Consider the following 27,479-nt stretch of genomic DNA (forward strand, 5'->3'; position numbering starts at 1 on the left):
CTCCACCACCATCAAAATTTTGATGAATATAACTCTTGTTAGGCTCTGCTGCAGAAGATGTGGCACTAAAGTCCATGCAAACAACAGTAGAAGAAGCAGTAGAAGAAAACGAAATTGATGAAAAAGCAATATTTTCATTAAACGTGATCTGTCAATTGCTATCGATGGCACATGGCAAAAAAATGGTGGTGTGACAGCAACAAATGTGGACAATGGCAAAGTTATTGACCTGGCAATTTGTATTGTAGGTGTATAGGTGTAAAGACAAACTAAACAACATACACATTGAGGGATGCATTGCCAATTACTGTGGGTCAAGCAGGGTATATGGAAGTCACAGGTGTGAAGAAAATACACTAGCGGAAATGGAAAGTGTTACACCATGACGTATCACTCCGATATTTGTCTAACTTTGTGGAGCTGTTCATCATATAACAGATTAAACTTTCAGTCCATTTGTAAATGTCTATCATCATGATCATCAGTACAAAATATGACCTCCATGGGCACGAATACACTCTTGTATTCGGTGTAGCATAGAAGCAAACAGCCTCCGAATGTCATCTTGAGGGATTACTTACTGTGCCTGAAACACATGCTGTATCAGTTCATGAAGATTGCTGGCTGGAGGGTGGTATGACTGTCTTCCTATCACATCCCAGACATGCTCTGTACTTTCCTCAAGGCATTTCTGGTGTGAACTGCAGTGTGGGCTCTTGCATTATCCTGCTGGAATATGCCATTTGGTACCCTCGTCATGAAGGGTATGACAACAGGGTTTACCATTCTGGCCACATACCGGCGAGCATTTAGTCTCCCTTCAACAAGTACCAAATCCATCCTGTTGTCATATCCAATTGCTCCCCACACCATGATTCCAGAAGTTGGAGAGATATGCACCTCAAAAATCACTGCTTCCTGTGACCTTCCACCAGGTCGTCTACGGGTACGTTCACGTTGATCTGACTGCAACACACAGAAGCGAGACTCTTGCTGAACACCACAGAATACCACTCAATGACCCAGTTGTCTCTGGCTCTACATCACACAGGTCTCCGTTGTCTGTGGCTTGATGTAAGCGGTAAACAACGCATGGCAACTCGAGATATCAACCCAACTTCCAGTAATCTGTTCCCGACAGTTTGTGGTGACAATCTGCCTGTAACCACTGCCCGGATTTCACCTGCTGTCATCGGTCTGTCTTGACTACTGTGATGTAACCTTGGTAGACGCTACTAAAGAACAAACTAGGAAACTGCACCGTATTATGAATTGTTGCCTTAGATTCATTTTTAACCTAAGGTATGATGTGCATATTACTATCAAGCACTGAACTGGTTAAAACCTGATAAGAGCGTGAATATCATATACTTGACTTAATACAAAAACTTCTGCATAGTAACTCCCCCAAGTATATTACATCTAAACTTCACTTCCTCTCTTCCTTCCATAAACGTAACACTCGCTCGGGCTCCACTCTAGCTATTCCTCTTCACCACTCTCCTGTGTATAATAATTCTTTTATTGTAACCGGTTCCAGGCTTTGGAATTCCCTGACAGTAAGTGTCAGGGGCATTGACTCTTTCCTCAAATTTAAAATAACTTGCCAAGAGTTCCTGTTGAGAGTTACCGATTGAAGTGTGTGTGTGTATGTATGTGTGATTGGTAATTGAAAAATTAAAAATGGTTCTGTTAATTTTATATAATGTAAACGTAAGGGTAGTTGATAAGTGTGTAAATTGTATGTGTGTGCATGTGTCTGTGTGAGAGAGAAAAGAGGACTGAATTAACGAGCTAATAAACTAATAAGCTGCATAATGTGTGGGTGTGTAACTTAAGCTTCGTTGGGAAATAGTGTAAGTAGTATCATTAGTAATAGGCAGCCTCAATATTATTTGTTATATTGTGGTTGAATGTAAGAGAGGGCCGGGTGCCCTAACTTCGCCGCATGTAAGAAGCCATAATAAATAAAATAAAATATTTATTTATTTAGCGTATGGCCCATACAATCAAGTTGAGTTCAGAAAAAAAATTGTATACATATTTACATAACACGAAAACAATGAACAAGAAAAGGCTCCCTACAACTGAATGTTAAGATCATTGATCCACTGTATTGCTTCTGGAGTTCCCATCAGAAAATCCACTTTGCTGCCTGTGTATCCCCGCGTTTCACACTCTCTGACAATATGATGTATGGTTTGTCGTGCAGCTCCACAGTCACACGCAGGTGTCGGCAACTTGTTCCATTTAAACAACATGTCTCTGCATCTACCATGGGCTGTTCTTATTCTGTTCAGGGCAGACCATGTTTTACGTGGTAGTTGGAATCCACTTGGAAGTTTGCATTCGAGAACATACTGTGCAGGTGCATCTCTGTTGCTGCTTCCCACCGTCTTTTCCATTCTGTAGTTGGGTTGTAGCTTCTAGCAACCATATCTAAGGCTTTATGTAAAGTTGGATGGCATGAACGTAATCTGTTTTGGTTGATAGTTCGTAGATCTTCATGTACAGGTAGATCGGGGTTCCTTAGGATTTTACTGAATTCCTTGACGAGAGCGGTGGATCTGCGTAAGTCAGATGGCATTATTCCAGATAGAAGCGGGAGTCAAGGAGTTGGTGTAGATCGAATTGTGCTAGTTATTATGCGCATAGTGGAATTCAATTCAGTATCAATGAGTCTTGTGTGATGACTGTTCATCCATACTGGAGCACAGTACTCAGCACTTGAATACACCAAGCCTAAAGCTGAAGTCCGTAAAACGCTTGCCGAAGAACCCCAGGTAGTTCCACAAAGCTTATGAATGATGATGTTGTGTGTTTTCAGTTTCTGTGCAGAGCCCAGCAGATGTTGCTTGTAGGATAGTGTTTGATCCAAGTTACTCCCTAACAAGAAACATTGGACCAACGATTCGACTCCTCCAACTAAATGTTGAGAGTATCAACAAAATAAAATAAATAAATAAGAATAACCTGTAAAACATTCAGCTTTATAGGACAAAGGGTCCCTGAGAAAATGTTCCTAATATTAAGCATAATTTAAATAGGACAAAGGGTCCCTGAGAAAATGTTCCTAATATTAAGCATAATTTAACATTATATATAAGCTGTTGTGTGTTTTGGAACTGATATGTTTGTCTTAAAACATTGGTAGAAATCTTGTGTCTGCAAACATTAGTTACATATATTATTATGTGGTTGGCCTTAAGGCCCAATTTAATTTTCCTATCCATTCATCCTACTGTGTCTTAGATTTCTGTACTGGTGTGTTATTAGTAGACCTGGGATTTTAGGCTCTAAAAAAATTAGTTTTAGGTGCCTGAAATAGGCTTTTAAAACAAGTAAATAGGCTTTTAAAAGAGAAAACAGGCACTTAAAATATGTTTTAAAAATGTGTGGATAGGCAGGAAATAGACTTTAAAATATTACAATATACACTGCAAAATTAAGACAGAATAAAAAAAGACTTATCAAAAACAATATAAAAAAAAGTCATGTGTCAAGAAAGTTATGGATTATATGATATATCATTTATCAGTACTGATCTAAAACCTTAATACTAAAATCACCGTACACAATTACAGCACTGTAGGCATCCAATAACGGTGTAAACACGAATCTTCTCCAAATTTTCCACAGTCAGGCTGTCTTTTGTCTGTTAAAATCATTTTGAAAGCAGAAAAAGAGCGCTCCACACTCACAGATGTTAGTGGGGCATAGGAAAATTTACCTACATTTTCCAATTCAATTTCACTTGGTAAGTCTACCTTTTCCCCATCCATTACCTGATGTACCCTTTTCACTGAATAACCTGAATAACCTGGGTTTTTCTGCAGTACACTAGACCACTTGTCTCTTAATTTATCCTCTACTTTGTCCCTAGCACTTTGTATGTTATTCTCAGCTTCCTCAATTACAGAAAATTGCTGTTTGAGACTGTTTTCTTTTTCCTCCATTTTTGTAATGGTGACTGGAAGAAATGAAAAATTTGCCTGAATATACGGAAGGTCTCTCTGAACACTGGAACAATCATTTACCAGCTCTTTGACAGACGACACACATGCAGAGTTGTCCGTTAAAGGCAAATTGTCTATCACAGTCATGATTTCTGCATAATACAGGACAGCTTCCACCCAGGAACCCCAACAGGTGATGATTGGCTGCTGTGGAAGGGGAATAGAGGGGAGTTTCTCTCGAAAGATGGCTATTCTTGATGGAGCCTTACAGAACACTTTCTTCATTGTTGAAATGTGAGTATTTACTGCAGGAAACTCGGCCCTAACTGTTTCTGCGAGTCTATGCAAGGCATGGGCCATGCAAGTAACATGAATTAAAGAAGGATAGAAGTTTTGAGGAGAAGTGCAGTGGCAATCATGTACTGTAGGAAGCAGCATCGGAGACAAGGAGAAGGACTTTAGAATCATCAACACTCCCAGGATACAACAATTGCAACCCCTTATTGATGAAGTATGCAATGCTTTGACTATTGACTTTCTCAAGCTGTTTAGAGCAAAGAAGGTGAGCAGTAGATGCCTGATTGGGTTCCAGTTTTCCTACTATATGGTTAGCAATGTAAGTCAGTGGTTTCGCCCACACATAACCATATGCGAGACTCCCCAATATCCTCCCTGACTGACAAAATGACCTCACTGTAACATATATCTAAGTAGTTTTTCTTTAATGTAGATGCTGATGGGATGTGCTGCTTGGTGTATTTCTGTAAAATAATCTCTGAAAACTGGATTATGCACAGCATTTCAGGGGATATTTGCTGCAACTAGGGCTCTACACATATCAGCATAGAAACCATTATGGGTTGTAGGAGATACAGTTTGTGTGAGCAGAGTCTGCCTAATGTTACTTTTCATGGCTGCTTTCGCTTTGTGACTGGCAGTATCTGCATGCTGCTGAATGTGGCATTTTTTCTCATGTAAAATCTAAAACACACCTCACAAGTAATCATAATGATTTTACATCCCCACTTAACAATTTTCAGAGACGCCAAACAAAACATACTATCCGTTAATAAAAAAATGAAGACGATTGTACAAAATTTAACATTATGATAATAAAACGCATTACCGTCACACATGTGGATATCCATAAAAGCGGCAAATTTTCCTATTACATATTTTTAATCTTCACGTTGTGAAACTTATACCACTATGTGGGCACTTGATAGCATACCTAACATAAACAATGTGGACTCTTTTATCTTATTTTCAGCTGTTTAGGTAAATCTTGATGTGATATATGTGAAGAACAAGCATGAAATATACTTAAAAATAAGGGGGATTGGGTTTCAACATCCGCAAATATACAAAAAACGCATCCAGTCACTATGTATTACATTTGGAAGTACAGCAAGTAACATACACTAGTTATCAGCTGGTAGTTTGGCACGCTTTCTACAGCACGGCTTTATTCAGAAGGAGTGGCTTTTGCTACACATACACTAACTGGAAATATCAGAGACTATCCCCAGAAACCATTTGGGAATAGATTTTCACTGTTTGGACTCTATAGTTGGGAACAAAACTATTTTTCAAAATTTAAAAAAAGACATGGTTCATGTTTGTGGGTTACTGTACGTCCTAGTTCGTGAACCATGGGCAACGGCTGAGTGGCCTAGTAAGTGGTCCTGAGAGTCGGGATATCAGTTGCTATGGAATGGGAGTGGGCATCTCAGACATATTCTGAGTCATGGCCCTCCTTGTGCTCAGGCGGCTAGGACTATACAATTCACCAGCAGTCCATAACCTGTTAGAGGAGAGATCCTCACTTGGACTATGTGCAAGTAGGGTAGCATCCTTCTTCATGAATTTACCGAGCTCAGAACATTTTAAGCAAGCATCGGACCTATGGGAGTAACGGAGTCCCACTCCCATTTAACAGGCGAGGGACTCCTTGGAAATACTTGGCGAACAAAATGGAATTTGATGGGGAGCTATCAATATTAACGGGGCTTATGGAAGAAAGAAAGTAGAACTGGCTGAGTCAGGAAAGAGGATGCATTTGGTTGTGCTAGGAGTAAGTGATATTCGGGTAAGGGGAGATAACGAGGAAGAGATAGGAGATTATAAAGTGTACTTGACGGGTGTTAGAAAGAGAAGGGCAGAGTCTGGGGTAGGGTTCTTTATTAGGAATACCATTGCACGCAACATAGTTTCTGTTAGGCAAGTAAATGAGCGAATTATGTGGGTAGATTTGTCAGTTGGAGGAATTAGGACTAGAATTGTGTCCGTGTATTCACCATGTGAGGGTGCAGATGAGGATGAAGTTGACAAGTTTTATGAAGCATTGAAGTGACATCGTGGTCAGGGTCAACAGCAAGGATAGAATAGTGCTAATGGGCGATTTCAATGCGAGAGTTGGGAATAGAACTGAAGGATACGAAAGGGTGAAGATATGGAAGCTAATGGGAATGGGAAGCGTTTGCTGGACTTCTGTGCTAGTGTGGGTTTAGCTGTTACAAATACATTCTTCAAGCATAAGGCTATTCACTGCTACACATGGGAGGCTAGGAGTACCAGATCGATAATAGACCATATCTTAACAGACTTCGAATTCAGGAAATCTGTTAGGAATGTACGAGTTTTCCGCTCATTTTTCGATGATACAGACCACTATCTGATCTGTAGTGAACTAAATATCTCAAGGCCTAGGGTAGAGAAAGTGAAATCTGTCTGCATACGAATAAGGGTAGAAAATCTCGAGGACGAGGAAATTAGAGAGAAGTACATGGATATGATTAGTGAGAAGTTTCAAACAGTAGACAGTAAGCAGGTTCAGGATATAGAAAGTGAATGGGTGGTATACAGGGATGCTGTAGTAGAAACAGCAAGGGAATGCCTAGGAACAACTGAGTGTAAAGATGGGAAAAGGCGAACATCTTGGTAGAATGATGAAGTGAGAGCACCTTGCAAACGTAAAAAGAAGGCTTATCAGAAATGGCTTCAAACAAGGGCTGAGCCAGACAGGGATTTGTACGTAGATGAAAGAAACAGAGCGAAACAAATAGTTGTTGAATCCAAAAAGAAGTCATGGGAAGATTTTGGAAAGAACCTGGAAAGGCTAGGTCAAGCAGCAGGGAAACCTTTCTGGACAGTAATAAAGAATCTTAGAAGGGAGGGAAAAAGGAAATGAACAGTGTTTTGAGTGATTCAGGTGAACTCATAATAGATCCCAGGGAATCACTGGAGAGATGGAGGGAATATTTTGAACATCTTCTCAATATAAAAGGAAATCAGCGAACAGCCAAGCTCATGGGGAGGAGGAAAATGATGTTGGTGAAATTATGCTTGAGGAAGTGGAAAGGATGGTAAATAAACTCCACTGTCATAAAGCAGCAAGAATAGATGAAATTAGACCTGAAATGGTGAAGTATAGTGGGAAGGTAAGGATGAAATGGCTTCATAGAGTAGTAAAATTAGCATGGAGTGTTCGTAAGGTACCTTCAGATTGGACAAAAGCAGTAATTGCACCTATCTATAAGCAAGGGAACAGGAAGGATTGCAACAACTATCGAGGTATCTCATTGATTAGTATACCAGGCAAACTATTCACTGGCATCTTGGAAGGGAGGGTGCGATCATACGTTGAGAGGAAGTTGCATGAAACCCAGTGTGGTTTCAGACCACAGAGAGGCTGTCAGGATCAGATTTTCAGTATGCGCCAGGTAATTGAAAAATGCTACGAGAGGAATAGGCAGTTGTGTTTATGTTTCGTAGATCTAGAGGAAGCATATGACAGGGTACCGAGGGAAAAGATGTTCGCCATACTGGGGGACTATGGAATTAAAGGTAGATTATTAAAATCAATCAAAGGTATTTATATTGAGAATTGAGCTTGAGTGAGAATTGATGGTAGAATGAGTTCTTGGTTCAGGGTACTTACAGGGGTTAGACAAGACTGTAATCTACCGAGCTCGATAGCTGCAGTCGCTTAAGTGTGGCCAGTATCCAGTATTCCGGTGATAGTAGGTTTGAACCCCACTGTCGGCAGCCCTGAAGATGGTTTTCCGTGGTTTCCCATTTTCACACCAGGCAAATGCTGGGCCTGTACCATAATTAAGGCCACGGCCGCTTCCTTCCCACTCCTAGCCCCTCCCTGTCCCATCGTCGCCATGAGACCTACCTGTGTCGGTGCGACGTAAAGCAACTAGCAAAAAAAAAAGGACTGTAATCTTTCACCTTTGCTGTTCGCAGTTTACATGGATCATCTGCTGAAAGGTATAAAATGGCAGGGAGGGATTCAGTTAGGTGGAAATGTAATAAGCAGTCTGACCTATGCTGATGACTTGGTCTTAATGGCTGATTGTGCCGAAAGCCTGCAGTCTAATATTTTGGAACTTGAAAATAGGTGCAATGAGTATGGTATGAAAATTAGCCTCTCGAAGACTAAATTGATCTCAGTAGGTAAGAAATACAACAGAATTGAATGCCAGATTGGAGATACAAAGCTAGAACAGGTCGATAATTTCAAGTATTTAGGTTGTGTGTTCACGCAGGATGGTAATATAGTTAGTGAGATTGAATCAAGTTGTCGTACAGCTAATGCAGTGAGCTCGCAGTTGCGATCAGCAGTATTCTGTAAGAAGGAAGTCAGCTCCCAGACGAAACTATCTTTACATCGGTCTGTTTTCAGACCAAGTTTGCTTTACGGGAGCGAAAGCTGGGTGGACTCAGGATATCTTATTCATAAGTTAGAAGTAACAGACATGAAAGTAGCAAGAATGATTGTTGGTACAAACAGGTGGGAACAATGGCAGGATGGTACTCGGAATGAGGAGATAAAGGCTAATTTAGGAATTAACTCGATGGATGAAGCTGTACGCATAAACCGGCTTCGGTGGTGGGGTCATGTGAAGCGAATGGAGGAGGATAGGTTACCTAGGAGAATAATGGACTCTGTTATGGAGGGTAAGAGAAGTAGAGGTAGACCAAGACGACAATGGTTAGACTCGGTTTCTAACGATTTAAGAGGTATAGAACTAAATGAGGCCACAACACTGGATGCAAATCGAGGATTGTGGCGATGTTTAGTAAATTCACAGAGGCTTGCAGACTGAACGCTGAAAGGCATAACAGTCTATAATGATAATGTATGTATGTATGTATGTATGTATGTTCACTACACTACTGCACTACTGTAATAGGGATCCTAGATCGCAAGAAAAAAGGATTGTAGCGAAAAGTGCTCGCAATCCAAACAATGAACTGAACCTGTGTGTGGTAACAGCCAATAATGCCGATTGCGTCTAGCAATAGCAGGCGCGTAGTGGACACTTCTCTGTGGTTGCGAACCGCGCCGTGCGATGTAACTGTCATGAACGTAAAAAAAAAAAAAAAAAAAGAATCCTGGCTTGGTGCCGGACCATCGGGCGTTCCGGACTGTTGGATGCCGGACTAATGGAATTCTACTGTACTGTATGTTGTATTAAAATGTTGATGGTGCAATAATGCTTCTAACCTATGACCTGATTTATGAACACACACATTAGTTCATAAACTTTCCTTTTCAAGAAACTGAGTATTTTACAATCAATTATTTAAACTCAACAACATATGAATTAGTTATGTAAAATTTAACATCATTTCAAGACATCTGAAGATCACCCATTATGCTATTTTAAATAAAAGAAGGATATATTCCAAGTGTGTTTGAAACAGAAAAGTAAAGTTCTATAACACACGTTTTTGTATGCCGTATATGAGCCATGAAATTGATTTGATTATATATTTCAGTCAAACTTTTAACAGTTACTACTCAGCATAGTACATCTGCTTTTACAGAATCATTTATTGAGTCTTATATAGAAAATATCCACACTTTCTATCACCAGGCTTCCTCAAGATACAAGGAATTACACCAGTCCCTGAGTACAACCTGCACACATCCACTTTCAAACTCCAAGTTGAAGTGACAAATAACACACAACAAAAGCCAAATAACCAAATATGGATGCAAAACCATAAAAGCTAAAGACAGAAACCAAATCAATGCCTTTGGAACGTAGGGCCGGAGGAGGATGTAGTGAATACCATGGATGGCAAGGCGAACAAACAATTCTGATATCCACAAAGTTGGAATATTAGACCCCAAGTTGTGAACCACAGAATCCAGCAGCAATTATTTGGTCACATTATGAGAAAGGATAACAACCTGGAGAATCTGTCCAAGGAAAAGTTTACGGCAAAAGCTCCTGAGGACAGCTGGCAAACAGGTAGGTATCAAAAAAGAGCAATCACTAACCCAAGATCATACAAAATGGAATCAACTTATGAGAGATTTAACAAAGTCCTTGTGTCACAATACTCCATCATGGGTGAAACAAGAGAAAAGAGAGAGGGAGAGAAATGTACCTTCACATTTATTATATTCATTCTATCGTCATACTATCTAAGGGAAACTATCACATTTTGTCTTTTGCACACTGAGTGACGGTCCTATATTCCGACTTGTCTCGACAAAAAAACAGATCAGATGTAAGGCTTTTCGATTCTGTTCTGTTCAGTTCTGTTCAACAGTATGTTCAGGCCCTCCAGACTATCTGTAAACACTAGCATCATCAATGACATATCAAATGTTGTTAAGGCATTCTCCATTAATAACAATGCCCGTCTCAAGATCCTCCTATGCCTCCTGGAAAATTTTCCCAGAACAGATACTAAATTCCAGCTACTGCTATTACTAGATGAATTAAATATAAATAGGAATTACTTTTTAAAATTTTATTGAATCCACCAACAAATACAAAACAAATATCTCATTTTTCTATACAATCTCCCAAATATGACTCACAATTTTGCCACCGAATTGGCAACCTTTTTATGCCATCCTCAAAAAAAAAAGAAGGTGCGTTCAGCCAGTTGCGCACGCACTCCTCTACCGCTGCATCATCATGAAATCGCTTTCCTCTCAGTTCTTCTTTCAGTGGTCCAAACAAGTGGTAGTCAGTCACAAGGTGACAAGTCTGGACTGTAAGGAGGATGTTCCAGAGGTGTCCAATGCATTTCCTCCAGTTTTTCACATGTTACAACAGCAGCGCGTGGCCCTGCATTGCCGTGCAGAACAACATCTTGGATTGGTTGCTGGCGATGTTTGTTGTGTTATGCAGCTTTTGTCTTGACCAAAAGACGGCAGTAATAGACTGCATTTACTGTCCTTCGTTCATGCAAGAAACCTACAAGAAAAATGCCTGCATAGTCCCAAAAAACAGTTGCAAGCACCTTTCCAGCAGAAAGGCGTTTTGGCCCTGACTGGGCCAGCTGCACCTCGTTCCCACCACTCCATGCCTGTTTGTTTTGACTTCGGTGTGTAATGATGAACCAAAATTTCATCAGGAATCACACTGCAATGCAAGAAATCATCTCCTTCCTCCTCGTAGCAACTCGGATGCCTTCGACAAACATCATTGCAGAATATTTTTTGTTCTTGGGCGAGGAGATGAGGAACCCACAAGGCAGACAATTTCTGAAGGTCGAGTTCATTATTGATGCTGGCTTGAACACTTCCAAAACTTATTCTTACAAGTGAAGCAATTTTAGAAATGTTTATGCGCCGATCTTCTTCAATAAGGTCACGTACAGCACAAATGTTGTCTGCAGCGATGCTTGTCCGCGGTCATCTTTGGTGGGGTTCATTTTCCACTTCTTCCCGTCCTGCCAGAAACTGTTTGTGCCTTTCTTACACTTGGGTCTTTGAAAGAGCTGCGTCCCCAAACTGTACACGGAGCCTTCTCAAAATTTCCGAAGCTTTGGTGCTTTCACCAGAAACTTGATGATGATGCGCTGTGCAAGGGACGTGTGTACCTCTTGCTTGCTCATGGCGTAGTGAAGCGAGCGGTCGCACTGTGGTGTATGATGCATCAAGACCCCTATTCCGAACATCACTACAACGTCCTCTCAAGGTCCCACCCATTTCCGTTCGCTACTGGAGCCGCTAATTTTAAATTCCAGTTTGTATTTGATGCACCTAGTACTTGCTGGATGCATTACTTTCGCATCTGTCTTTTGGCACAGACCAGAGCAAAATGTAGCTTCCATTGAAGTCCCAGTGTCATCCACGGCTGTGACAATATGAAACCTGCTGAGGTATGAGTGGTGCTGAGTAATGACATTCGGAGCATGACCAGTGCGTGTTTGTTATAAAAGTTGTTGCTCATAGGGTCAGTTGTGCTGCAATGCCACTTTGTTGCCCAGTGAGCAAAGCAATGGCAAAATACTACTCTCCTTCCTCATCTTGCCTAGTACAGCTTATCTTGGCGCCACCATCAGTTTTTGTGGTTTCCCAATAATGGCATAACTTTTGGTGGTACTATTTGAGTATTCAACCAGCCTCTGGAATGATGACCTAACAGATAGATATGAAATAACAGTGGCAACAGAACACATCCCTGCTGGACTACTCGCTATATCTTGACCTCCTCCATCTCTTCTCACTGGATGCACAGAGAAGCAGTTTAGAGCCAATACACGTTGCTGACAATTCCCAAATCTTGTTTTCTCGTACAAATTCCCCTCAATATACTGATTAGCTTCTCATGTCTAATACTGTTAAATGTAGTCAATGAAGCAGATATAGACATTGCTGCTGATGTCCCAGTATCTTTGAAATAAAACCTGGACACCAAGCAAGGCCTCCCTTGTATCCGACGCATTACGAAAGCTGTTTTCCTGATACTGTCTTCACATAACCGGTAGATTCTCTGATATATTACCATCAGGAGGCGACTCATAAGACTAATCAGTGTAATAAAGACACTTTGCCCTCAATATTAAGAAAATTTCTGTATGAAAAAACTTTCCTACATAAAAGAATATGATGAAACACTGTAGTACAAAACGAGAGAAAAAGACAATAAACATGAAAACCACACGTAAGAAAGAGCATGCCTAGTGAAAGATTCAGTCTCTTATCATCCCAATAGCAACATGCTAAACCCCACAACTTCCCTTTATGTAAGGCATTCATTACAGGGAATTTCAACATACCTTATGGCCAATTCCTGTAAATTATATCTTCTTGGATTCATTTGGTCAACTATGGAATACTTTTATGAGTGCTATTTTCCCACAATTTTAATCCTCCTGCACAGGATTCCAAGTAGTGGTGTGGTTTGGAAAGTTTGCCTGTCGAGATATGAATAGTACATCATTAGGGCATATCTCATACTAACAAATCATTTTACCCTGTAGGTCACAATGGAGGGAGGGTCATTTTTTTTAATTTGTAATTTCTACAGAAATGGTTACCAAATGTATTGCCCCAGCAAGTTATAAATGATTATTTCCAAACTTAATAAAGAACACATCTGATTATGTAAATGAATTAGTTACACAGAATTAAAATTCGCTAACTTTTATTTTGGAGTAAAATACTATTCTGATAAATAACAAATGCCCCTTGCTTGTAACAATAGTGAAAAAAGTAGGATTTTTAACAGCATATGGCAGACAAAGAATATGAGTATTTAAAACCAAGATGGTTCACACTATGAAGCTAAAAGTGTTCTTTTCCCTACAAACAATAGACTGTTAAGCATCTGATAGACCATGAAATTATGAAAGTAACCTAAACTAATGGGGACTACAACAGAAAAAAAAAAACTGGCTCATAATCTCAAATTGACCCTTAAAATAACAAACATATTTACTATCACCATAAGCTGACGATATTAGTTCTACTATCAAGCTAATACACTAGAAGCACAGAATAGTATATTACACGAGCCTATAATGGCATTTATTAAGATGTATATTTATGAGGCAAGCGAAGTAATTTTAGCCATTTTCACATGAGCCATTACACGCAAGATGAATATGACTGTTTTTTAGACGATAATTAAATGTTTAAGTTTTACATTTTTTACAATATATCTGTATTTATGTAGCCTACTTTCATCTTCTATTTGTTATCTCATATTCTAAGCACAACAATGTGTGTGTGATGTTCTTTTAAGAACGAAATATGTCATTCTATTTCATTCTTTCTCAGGTATAATACCGTTACCATATGTTTTCCTGGAGGTAGTTTATAAGTTTGTACTTAAAATTAGTTTTGGCAGACTGAAGTACCTAACAGTGGTAAAATAACTGAATCGAAACTGAAAAGAAATGTTACCATTGATTCTTTCATGGCCCGCACTTATACACATGATATAGGCTTTCTGGGCTTATGCTGTGTCAAGAAAATAAAGGTGAAATTCTTTACGTTTCGCAGAGAACTTTGCTCTGCATCTTCAGAAGAAAATCTCGACCCTTCACGAGGAAGACTTCTCTAGGAATGAAAGTCTGAATTAGACGTTACTATAGGTCTTTTCTACTCTGATGGCGGGCGGCCTACATGCTGTCAGGGGAAGTGGGGTGCGGGCAGTATGTCACTGCCCAATCAGACAAAAGATCGTCTAGCAGTGGCGCTGAGAACTATTCAGTCGCCCGGAGAGTTTGCGTGCTCACTTCGCTCCACGAACTGCTGTGTTGCCAAGTAGTCTTACAGCGTGCATTGGGTATCACAAAGAGCTTGTTTGACAAATTTGTTTTATGAGTAATTCTTGCCGCGTCCTTTACTGCATTCTTCGATTAATGTTTTCGTGGCATGTGATGGTGACGTTAGTTTTTCTATTCTATTATTTCTATTTGCGTTGCTCTGTGTTGTTTTTGTATAAAATAACTGCACTATATATCTTACAATGGCGAAGAGGAAGGAGATAAGGAGCCAGGGTAGAAAAATGATCAGCAGTGTTCATGAATATTTACAAAAGGAAGCAGAAAATAATGACCCTTTAGTGAGTGAGTATAAAGTGCAGCAGAGAGTGTCGGAAGATTGTCAAGTAAATACGCGAACCGTTCAGCGTATAGTAAAGGAAAGTAAAGACAGTACCTAGTCATCAGGTTCCATCTCATTTCAATGACCGCATTTTTTACAATATATCTGTAATTATGTAGCCTACTTTCATCTTCTATTTGTTATCTCATATTCTAAGCGCAACAATGTGTGTGTGATGTTCTTTTAAGAACGAACTGTATAACAAAGGCAATCGCCGGATTCCATAAAGATGTAACTAGCAGAACTCTCCTCAGTTATCACGTAAAGGGTGAATATCCGACACTGAACAAATTACGTGGTGATTTAGAAAGAGATACACAATTTAAATGGGGAGTTACTTCATTGTGGAGGATACTAAAGTCTATGGGGTTCAAGTATTAAAAAAGCAATGACGGGAGAAGATTTTTAATGGAGAGAGCTGATATAGCAACAGCCAGAGTAACATTTTTGAGAAAAATATACCTCCTGAGAAATAAGGACCCATCGCCTCATATATTTTATTTAGATGAGACTTACATTCATCAGAATTACGCTCCAACGGAAATCTGGCATGATAAAGAGGGTACAGAAGGTTTAAAAGTTCCTGTGGGGAAAGGTGGACAAATTATTGTTTGTCACGTAGGTTCCAGTCACACTGGTTTTCTACAGGAATGTAAATTGGTTTTCAGGCCAAAGGTGATATTGACCAGTGATGACTACCACACTGATATGAACGCTATGGTTTTTAAAGAGTGGTTTTTGAAGTTTATAGACACTCTTGACGAAAGGAACATAAAAGACGCAGTGATTGTAATGGACAATGCCAGCTACCATTCAGTACAGCTAGAACGAATTCCTATAACGAACACACGAAAAGCTGATAATATATATCGTGGTTATCTGCTAGGAATATTCCTCATGACAGCAATCACACCAGACTCGAACTGTTGTCTCTTGTGAAACAATTCAAGCCAAAGGCAAAAATGTATGAAATTGATACACTTGTTGACAGAAAGGGTCATACCGTTGTTCGCCTGCCACCCTATCACTGTCAATATAACCCCATAGAGCTGGTTTGGGGAAACGTTAAAACTGCTGTAGGGAAAAGGAACAAAACGTTCAAACTAACTGACGTCCAATATTTAATGGAAGAGGAACTGGATAAAGTAACCGAACAGGAGTGGAAGGCTTGTGTGTCACATGCTGAAAATTTTCAAGAGGACGATTACAAAAGGGACGTGGTATTTGACACAGTCATGGACGATATCATAAATCTGCGAGACGACAGCCACAGAGAGGAGTTGAGTGACGAAGATATTTCCGGTGACAGCTCTGGTGATGGCGGCGAGTGTCGGGGTGCTGGAACCCGGATCCTTCAGTTGGAATAAGGTAAGATAAAGTAAGAAAATAAGAAAATGTGTTGTGTAACTCTGTACTTTTGAATGAATTGTTTTTCGGTCTGTTGTCAGTGCACTTGTTATATGCATTATTAAATAACTCGTATCATACTACATCGAATATATAAGAAAATAATAGAAATAAATAAAAATTAAAATAAATAAATAAAAATAATAAAACTCATCCATGGGCCATACTCGAACTATAACATACCAAGTTCAGTATTCATTGTTATGTGGATTTCAACACAATTTTAATGCGTGTGGGCGCTCCTGGCAACGTTGTAGTAGTGGCCTCTGTCTCTCTCCCTTAACGGCCTCTCACGTCGTGCTGGATTGGTCGGTCCGATGCTCGCCGCTTCCTCTGACAGCATGCAGCCCGCCCGCCATCAGAGTAGAAAAGACCTTTAATAGAAGTTGAAGTGGTACGTTCATTCGTCACCAGATGGCTCACCGTACGCGGTACAGCGCTAGCATTGCAAGTGGAAGCTGACGGCACCATCAGAATCACTCTGAGAGGGGGTCATATAATAGGTATACGCACATATGAAAGTATGACACTGACACAAGAATGGAATGAAACATCTGCTGATGAGGAATGCACGAATTTGGAATATACCGAAACAAGATAACAATAGTGATGGGATAGGGAAGGGAACCACCTAAATAAATCCCTAATGGCTTACAATCACGTACTATTTAATTGACAGCCAGTGTCCCTGTTGAAATTGTTAGGATTTCTACGTATTTCCACAGCTTCATGCATAATCCTGGACCTGTAGTGTCTAGTGTGAGCAAGAGCTCGAGCATCTTGGAACACGACATCATGACCCGACAATAGGGCATGCTCACTTCTTGCTGATTTGTCTGGCTGGTCAAGACTAATATTTCACTCGTTTTTCTTGATACAAGTACCAATGGATTGGCATGTTTGGCCGATGTATACCTTGCCACAAGTACAGGGATTTTGTATACCCTAGGATGTAAAAGCGGGGACAATTTGTTGGTGGTTTTTTACCTAGACTATGAGCAATTTTAGTCATAGTTAATAAATTTTGTTGTATTGAAGAGCAATATAATGTTAAACAAAAGCTCGAGGTTTCCACTTATTCAATACTATTTATTGTAACCTTTAAAAAGTTATATATATTTGATGAAACTAGTTTTGGTCTTGCTCGAGGCAATCATCAGTCAAAATCAATAAGTTACGGCAAGACATGAATGACAGATAAAATTTATGAAGCAAGCATGTGTACTTGATATTCAGTGCAAGACAAGTAAAGATTTGGATGTTAAACACTCATCACACATCTTGTGTAAGTTCTCAATTTTCTTCCAAATTGAAAAATGCACTTCACAGAAGACCAGGTCAAACTCTTAAAATACTAGCACTTGAAGAGTCTTCTTGAATTCAGTTCAGCGGAAAGAAGTGTGAACAGAATAATGTTGATGGTCTCTAGCAAGACCGAAACTAGTTCCATCAAGTATATGTAACTTTTTTAAGGTTGCAATAAACAGTATTGAATAGGTGAAAACCTTTAGCTTTTGTTCTACAATATATAGCAATTTCAGTGACGGTGCCAAACACTGTTTATATATTGTGTTTGCGAAGGACCTTGGCAAATTGATCTGTGGTGTTTTAAATGTAAGGCAGGTAGGTAGTTCCCTTCACTTCTTCTTTCTGTGAGCTTTGCTTGGTCATCCCTCTGGGATGCAAGGCTCTATGAATCTACACGTAACCGTAACCATTACCCTTGAACGTGACTTTCAGTGTGTCCATCTCCTCCTGGATATTTGATGGCTCACAAATTCATATCGCCCTCTTGGTGAGTGTAGTGAGAATGCCTTATTTTTGTGCTGGATGGTGGTGAGAATATACCAGTATGTCCTAAGGAGCAGTCTGGTCTCTTTCTTACTAGAAAATCCAAGAAAGGAACGCACCCATCTGACTCCATCTCCATAGTGAATTTAATTGAACGACGTTGCCGATTTAGGTGGTTTAGATATAGATAAATTTACTCAGGGCCTTCCGCACACACCACTAATGTATCATCAACATACCTCTGCCAAATTATAGGTTTGACAGGCGCTGAAGCAATAGCCTCCTCCTCAGAATGCTCCATAAAGAAATTAGCTACTACAGGTGATTGTGCAGTCTGTGAAGTTTATCCGGGGAATGGAGTATTTGAAATTAGGTTAATGTTTATTATTTGCATGTCTTGTCTAGCAATTCAGGAGTGTTCCATGTATGATATTGATATCTGATAAGATTAGTTGGCAATCAATAGCTGCAATAACTATAGTGCTTCAACGAATGGGAGTATCATAATGACATGACACAGTTAAGTCGCATGTAATTAACGTATTATAGTAGGGTCAAACAAAACGTACTAAGTCTACTCAAACAATACAAGAATAATTTCAAAATGCAGCTTCTGTCTTTCGGTTTCTGTTGATCTGTATTTGTCCATATTCCAAGAACATATTTTGTGTAAACGAACGATTAAAATTTGAATGCATTCCACACTATAGAATCTTTATTCATTAAATAATAATTGAATCTTTTTCTTAGAGGAACAAATATCAACTCGAAATGTCACTAACCCCACTATCTGTAATCACCTCTTTGAGAAATTTTATAACAATTAAGTGCAGAGCTTTTCTACTAATTTATGTCATAATTATTAAGGCGCATATTTATTTACTTCACGCGATCAAGCCTAATCGACTGCGCGCTGCTACAATTCTCCAACTCCATCGTGTTCTACCTATCGCGGACTGTTGCAGGTCCTTATTAAGGCGCATGCAAAGGAAAATGTTCTGCAACAGTTTAATTAATTTATTTAGTGAAAGAAATAGTAAGACAAACTACATAGTTATTAAATAACTATTTCACAATCTAGAATTACAAAATTTTAAGGGATTTTTTCTTTGGTCACAAATTACTAAACAAAGTTAAAAAAATGATTATACAGTCAAGCTGCATTATTCCAACAATGTCCGGCTCCATGGCTAAATGGTTAGCGTCCTGACCTTCGGTCACAGGAGTCCCAGATTCAATTCCCTGCAGGGTCAGGAATTTTAAATATAATCATTTAATTCTGCTGGCACGGGGGCTGGGTGTATGTGTCATTGTTATTTCATCCTCATCACGGCGTGTGGGTCGCATATGGGCGTCAAATAAAAAACCTGCACCCCGGAAGCAAACCTTCTCCTTGGACACTCCCAGCACTAAAAGCCATACGCCATTTCATTTCCTTCCAACTACTACCAACATACGACAGCAGTACGGCTCATGACGACACCAGTCTAGATATTTGTTCCTGCAGTTACCCAAAACAAGAACACTTGGGTAACCAGATACCTGTCAAAGCAATTACCTGAAGTAAACACCTGGGTATCTGCTTACCCATTACAACATGCCATCAATTGTACCCGATGATAAGTTACTAAGGTGCATTCTCAGCAATGTAATATACGCGAACCTTTTCTTGATCCCAAGTTTTACGGGGTGAAGAGTAAGGAGGGAGCTCTGCCAGTTCCAGTTATACTGCCAACTGAATGGAAATGAAATCTGAATTGAATCGATAATATGATCGATCGATATGAGCGATTCATAGTTTGTGTTTCAAAGGTTGCCAATATGAATCTTGAAGATAACCGAGGTCTATCGATTCAGCACTAGGGAGATCAGGTATCAAGAAAATGTTTGTGTATTATATAATTCCCTTTCCTCCTGGAAGATTGCTTCTCTGCTCCACAACCTTTCTGTAGTGCCTTTCTCTGTGTCCAGAGAAAGTTACTTCCTCTTTTTCATTCTTTTGACCTAGGAACCAAGCTTCCCTGAAAACCTATATTGAGATGTTTTCAACTTTTTTGTTATTTACAAATATAATAAATTGATTTGTTTACAACCTGTTTAGAAAAAGTCAATTCAAATTTTTTACAATTCCTTCATTAGTTTGCTTGTTTAAATATTAGCCTGTTATGCTTTATATTTGTTAATAAAACAGATATTACATAGAGTGCAATTTACTTCAGAACAAACTGTACTTTGTAACTTATTGAGTTACTATGAAGTGATTAAAATAACTGCTCTATTTATCCTCCTCATTATCAAAAGATTATAGATTGCAGAATTGTAACAAATAAGTACCTGGATAACACGAGTCAGCTTAAGATTATAGATTGCAGAATTGTAACAAATAAGTACCTGGATAACACGACACTGAACGGGTACCTGGGTACCCAAACACTCTGATAATGCTTGGGTACCACTAGCCCAAGTGAGCAGTGTGTAGTCCAAGAAGCACCACCTGTTGAGAGCTAATATAGTGTGTGACAAGCCATCTGTACACACATCAATCACTGGTGTCTTGAGTAAAAGTGACTATATATGTAATGAGTTGGAAAAGGGATGATTATCAGCTTTCAGAGCAAGAATCGCAGTATTTCTGAAACATTGTAGTTTGTGAACTGTTCATGTGCAGCTATCGTGAAAGTGCAATGCGAATTGACAAATACCACCACTTCAAACAACCCACATGAAAACCAAGGAGTGCCACATGCCTTTGATATGAGAGGTAAAAGTCCGCTTCAAAGGTGTAAGATGGGTCGACCCACATGCTATAGTGGACTAGCTCACCGTCAAAATGAACTGCAAGGATGTTTCTAAAATAACAGTTAAGCGAACCCTACTTCATATGGGTCCCGAAACAAACACAAGAATCACTGTAACTGTGTTTCCACATGCAAAAGGATACCTTCACTGACAAGTCCCATTTTCCTCAAACAAATGGACAATGGCACATCTCACCAGAAATAACCTGTAACCTTTGTTGGAAGAATATAAGCTAATTGTTTAACATCGCACTAACACATCAAAGGTTTTGGGCAACGGAGAAATGGGAAAGGGTTAGGATTGGGCAGGTAGCGGCCTCGGCCTTAATTAAGGCACAGCCCCAGCATTTGCCTGATGCAAAAATGGGAAACCACAGAAAACCATCTCCAGAACTGCCAACTATCTCCCGAATGCAAGCTCACAGCTGCGCAACCCTAACCACAGATTATGTACACCATACATGCCAATTGTCTTCCCTGGAGTAGATGGTATCTTCCAGCAAGACAATGCGGCACGACACACACAGATAAATGTCTGACAGTGACTCAGACAGCACGATTAGAACTTCCAAGTACTTCCCTGGCCCCCAGATTCTCCCGACTGGAATCGAATTAGGCACCAATGGGACTACCTTGATTGTTGTGTTCACTCTGCAGATCATCTGCCAAGTCCCTTTCAGCAGCTGTGGGATACACTGCTGGCAGCATGGCTCCCAATACTTCTGACACCCTACAAGCACCTTACTTAGACACTCCAAGACGGTACCACTCAGTAGCGTAGCCAGGATTTCAGTTTGGGTGGGGGGCATTCATCCAGAAATTTATTTTGATAGTTGTCCAAACTTCCACCGTTTAGGTGGTGTAGAATACCTAAAAAAAGAAATGAGTGTCCTTGGATCCGAGTAAGAGTGGTGGATTCGTATGGATTCCGGAGGCCAATAGTAATCTCCTTCTTCTTCTTCCCACGCTTTTCTCACATGTGTGGGGTCGCGGGTGCGAACTGCGTCGCACATGTGGATTTGGCCCTGTTTTACGGCTGGATGTCCTTCCCGATGCCAACCCTATATAGAGAGATGTAATCAGTGTTGTGTGTTTCTTTGGTGGTTGGTAGTGTAGTATGTTATCTGAATGGGAGAATTATTCAGATGCGATTAAAATTCCCGACCCAGCCGGGAATCGAACCCGGGACCCTCTGAACCGAAGGCCTCAACACGGATAATTCAGCCAACGAGTCGGACTCCGGAAGCTAATATTAATATGCATTTTATATAAAATGTTTAATAAAAGTACATTCGTTAAAACTCCTGGAGTGTCTGGTCTCCTTGGACGACAACCCCCCCCTCCGGCTACCTCTATTACTCCCATCCCAACATAACTGCAGCATTTCATATATTCCGAGTACAAGTGAAATGAATGCAAAAATAAACAGTCTGAGTAAGGATGCAATATTCTGGTTTAGAATAAATACGCTAATGTTATAATAATAATGGTCATGTGATAAGCAATAAAGAAGAGACATTTTATACAAATAATGCAGCCAAGATATACACACACGCGCGTTGAATACAGGTTTCTCATCCTTCTTGTTGTCCATGGCTAGATGATGAAACCAAGAGAATGCTGGCCCACCGTGACTCTTTATTTCGACATTATAAACAAACCCTAGATGACACAGACTTCGAATCTAACCGCATCTTAAGAAATCGCACAAAGCACTTAATCAGAAATAAAAAATGTATATATTTCCGGAATTTAGCTAACGACTTAAATTCTAATCACGCATGGGACCAACTTAGAGCTCTAGGAATAGGAAAACATCAACACAGACAGACAACTCCTGACATTCCACTTGACGAACTGAACGATTACTTTAGTAGAATAAATATTCAACCTACCTAAATTAACTGCACCGACTCACCGCCCTTCCCACCAGCCTATCCACCATTCACATTTCACAGTGTCACAAAATCAGGTTAAAAGGCTTTGTACTCGATTAAATCAAAGATTACAGGTGTAGATGATATTCCTATTACTTTTATACATAACATTATGGGTTCTTTCTTGCCTATACTGACTCACATACTGAACTACTGTTTACTAAACGGAACTTCCCTACTGTCTGGAAAACAGCCAAAATTATATCGGTACCTAAGAGTTTAAACCCACAATCACCCTCTGTCCATACTCCCTGCGCTTTCTAAAGACTTTGAACGTTTAGTATACGAGGAAGTTCTGGAATACCTAAATGAAAATGCTCTTTTGGACCCTTTGTAATCTGGATTTGAGAAGGGTGACAGTACTGTGACAGCACTTCTGAAGTTTACTGAAGACATTAGAAACGCTATGGACAAACGACTGCTCACTATACTTATCCTTCTTGACTTCAGTAGCGCCTTTGACACTATAGTAACTCCGACTATGATGAAGAAAATGGAGCTGCTAAATTTCGACCTGGCTGCGCTTAAGGTTTTTAGTTCTTATTTGAGTAACCGTCGACAGTGTGTAGCAGTAAATGACAAGCCCTCTAAATGGAAAATGAAACTTAGTGTTGCCCCACAGGACAGTGTTCTACAGCCCCTAATTTTCTGTATTTACATCAATGACATACCATCTGTGACAGGAAATAACACACATTACGTCTGTGCTGACGATCTTCAAATATATCGACACTGCAAGACAAGATGTTAACAGGGACCTCCGAGGACTCAGTGTATATGCACAACGAAGCTCTCTTATACTAAACTGCAAAAAATCTCCATTATAATTGGATCTCGAAAATTACGGAGCTGCTCAAACAATGTCGCAATCCCGCCTATCCTACTGAATGGTAACATTATTCCCTACAGTAAAACGGTTACAAATCCCGGCGTAATGATGAATGAAACAGTTGATTGGTCTGATCACACGAAAGAAATACGTAAAAAGATTGTTGGAGTTCTTCGCCCTCTTAAACGGCAGAGGGATGTATTTCCATTTGAGCTACAGGCCAAACTAATACAGACACTCATTCTCCCTATTCTTGATTATTGTGACGTTGTTTTAGTTGACATGACGAGACAAGAAAGATTTAAACTTCAACGAGCACTGAATTCCTGCCTGCGATTTATTTACAATATCAGGTACGATGTTCATGTCACCCCACACTATCAAGCTATGTCATGGCTGATGTCTGATAAACGTCGGCAGCTACACACTTTAACGATGGTGATCAGTGTTAGCTGAAAGTCAGCCAATGTACTGTATATTTCTTCTAAATTCAACTTCTTATTTTCATTTCACAACTTAAATACACGTTCTAGATTCATTCTTTCTATTCCACTACACCGCACAAATAAAATTAATAGATCTTTTGTGGTGACTGTCGCCAGATTATGGAATTCCCTGCCAGTTCAGGTCAGAGAAAGCAGCTTTTTTTAAATCACGATTTAAGGTCACCTGCCGAGACTACCTGCTGAGGACAGCTGACTGAATGGTTGATGAATGTGTGCGTTCCTGAGGATTAGTCATTTTTAAGAGTTTTTTAATTTATTAGTTCTAATATTAATTTAGTGAGTAATTTAAATTTATTTTCAATTCTTTTAATTTATGTAGTTTTAACTATTTTAAGTATCTCAGTATTTTATTTAAAATTCTGATCAGTATGTGGTTAAGTGTACGACAGGGACTGGAGCCCTAACTTCACCACTGTACTGAAGGCACTAATAAATAAATAAACAAACAAACAAATAAATATATAATGTAAAGCATATGGGTATAGATATTTTTAGTTGGTGAAGAAAAACACACCTCACAACATATGCTGTGTAGGGTTTACCTTGTCCTATTAGTTTCCCTCGCGGTTAGGGCCACGCAGCTTTGAGCTTGCATCCGGGAGATAGTGGATTCGAACCCCACTGTCGGCAGCCCTGAAAATGTTTTCCTGCGGTTTCCCATTTTCACACCAAGCAAATGCTGGGGCTGTACCTTAATTAAGGCCACGGCTGCCTCCTTCCCACTTCTAAGCCTTTTCGATCCCACCGTCGCCATAAGACCTATCTGTGTCGGTGCGACGTAAGGTAAATTGTTAATTACTTTTCCTCGCAAGCCTGGGATACAGAATATAATAGTATAAAGTAAGAGTTTCGTGACTCTAATATTCGTATGTATAATTTTTATTTACGCGGCAGAAACCAGCGACACTGAGCTGTTGCCATTTCAACACCATTTTAAGGGCCACCGACCCAAGCCGGTATTTGAACCTGCGAACTCGAACTCAGACTCAGAAGGGCAGCGAGTCAACCAAGTGAATCACATGAAAAGGAGGCGTTTGTGAATAATGTTATAAATAGATGCAGTTAGTACTTTTAAAAAGGTTTTATGAGGAGCATTTATTAAGGCGTACGTTTTCTTACTCCATGGCGTAACAGCCCCGAAGGGCCATCGCCTACCAAGCGACGGCTGTTCAGCCCGGAGGCCTGGAGATTACAAGGTGTCGTGTGGTCAGCACGACGAATCCTATCCGCCGTTATTCCTGGCTTTCTAGACCGGGGCCGTCATCTCATCGTCAGATAGCTCCTCAATTATAAACACGTGGGCTGAGTGAACCTCGAACCAGCCCTCAGATCCAGGTAAAAGACCCTGACCTGGCCTGGAATCGAACCCGGGGCCTCCGGTAAGACGCAGGCATGCTACCCCTACACCGTGGGGCCGGCTGGATACTTTTAGGTCTCCTTATTTTAGAATTTGACTTAAGGCATCCTGCATTCGATTCCCAGCACTGATAGAGTTAAGAAAGGCATGGGATGGGGAGGATATAGCCTTGTTTGTGGGTGCAGTAGAGTTGGCCTTGAGTCTCCCGTAATCAAAATATCTACGACCTGGAAGGTAGTCACCTTCACGGGGTATAGTACCAAAGTGGTTCCTTTTTTTAAGAAGACAAATTAAATGAAGATTCTACTTCCTCACAAACGAAGAAGGAACAGTTTCAACAATGCAGCCGGTTTATGTTAAGGGTACAGAAGGTATGATTGTACATGGTAACAATCAAAACCAACAATATCTACTGAAGATCCGTCACCACACTCGGTAGGACCGGCTTTCTTTTCATATCCACCGGGCAAGTTGGCGTTGTGGTTACGGGCGCACAGCTGTGTGCTTGCATCCAGGAGATAGTGGGTTCAAACTCCACTGTCGGCAACCCTAAAGATGGTTTTCTGTGGTTTCCCATTTTCACACCTGGCAAATGCTGGGGCTGTACCTTAATTAAGGCCACGGCCGCTTCTTCCCACTCTCAGCCCTTTCCTTTCCCCTCGTCGCCATAAGACCTACGGTGCGATGTAAAGCAAATTCTAAATAAAAATTAAAAAATCTTTTCACAACCCCTTCCAAGGAAATTATTTTGTGGGTACGCCTCTGCATCCACTCACCATTTAAGGTACAAGTCCGAAGAATGGTTGGATACTCAAAATACACCACCATAAATGATGAGGTCCTGGCTCAAAAGTATAAGGAAAGGTAATGGACGGGATCTAGTGTTTTAAGTAGAATCCGCATCAATAGAACGCGATTTCCCATTTTAAAAATGTTTTATGTATCGACTGCGATTCAAGCCTGGGCCGTCCTGTTGAGAAGATAGAACCATTGGGACTGAGCTATCACGCTCGCCAATTTCAAAATAGTTACCGCACTTTTGATGGTGCCATTTGAGGTTCCAATCAGTCCCCGGGCATTTGACTAGATATATAGGCCCACCTATCGAACTTAGGCACGCATCCGTGATTGTCTTGCTACTGTAAGAATAAAAAACCATAACTTACCGAGGATGCACAGTGTTGGCTTCTCAGTGACAAAACGGCTCCTCTTCAAAAAAAAAAAAGTTACTTATATGGCACAAAATGAGGAATTAACGTGCAGCTCACAATCCCGTCACAGTCTTCCCAATTCTGCAACTTAAACACAGCACATCTCTCAACCACAGTACAACCCGAGGATCCCTAGGACGTTGTTGTTTCCTGGAACCGATATGCAATAGCTGACACGATGTTGTAAGCTTGCAAATGTTTCTGGACGTGGCCCCCGTTATCTCAGAGGTCACGTTCCGGCCCCCTTCTGAGTAATCCCTTGCTAATTGCCCCTTTCTTCATGTCTTGACATTTGTCAACACACGGTTACATTCTCAATAGTGAGACCTCTACAGGGAAATATCCCCGCGCATCACAATCCTAACTGTCTTCCTTTCATTCAAGCAGTACAAATATGGAGAATTATGTATGGCCCTATTGAGCCTTGCTAGTAGATTCTTTGTCGCTACGTTAACTTAACATTTCGGCGCAAGTTTTTAAGTTGTTCGTACCGTACGTAAAACAACGACTGATCCTCGCTCTAGTTTCAGGAAATATTTTGGCCCCTCTGCCCCCCCCCCCCCCCTCCTTGGCTACACCAGTGGTATCACTGCTGTCCATTTTGTAAATGGTGGTTACTCTGGATATTAGCTGGTGGTCACAATAATCTGACTGGACAGTGTATATAAGAGATGATTCAAAGCAAAAGGTAGCAATGTTTTGATGTGGTGGATATGGGCATAAGTAAGATTGGAAAGTTAATATTATGAGCATTACACATACTGTAGTGACCACATATTCCAGTTCTGGATTTGTGTGATGTATCCTACCCATT

At 40.2% G+C, this 27,479-nt stretch overlaps 1 protein-coding gene across 1 annotated transcript in view; it reads right to left on the reverse strand.

Moving 5' to 3' along the window:
- The window catches only part of Alr (Evr1_Alr domain-containing protein Alr), a 156,501-nt gene that overhangs the window by 10,212 nt on the left and 118,810 nt on the right, over positions 1-27,479 (reverse strand). Inside the window, exon 4 of the transcript XR_010859771.2 lies at positions 12,996-13,133. The gene's annotated coding sequence lies outside the window, so the exon portion shown is untranslated. The remainder of the gene's footprint in view (positions 1-12,995; positions 13,134-27,479) is intronic.

Source organism: Anabrus simplex, chromosome 4, assembly GCF_040414725.1.
Source record: "Anabrus simplex isolate iqAnaSimp1 chromosome 4, ASM4041472v1, whole genome shotgun sequence".
Lineage (NCBI taxonomy): Eukaryota > Metazoa > Arthropoda > Insecta > Orthoptera > Tettigoniidae > Anabrus > Anabrus simplex.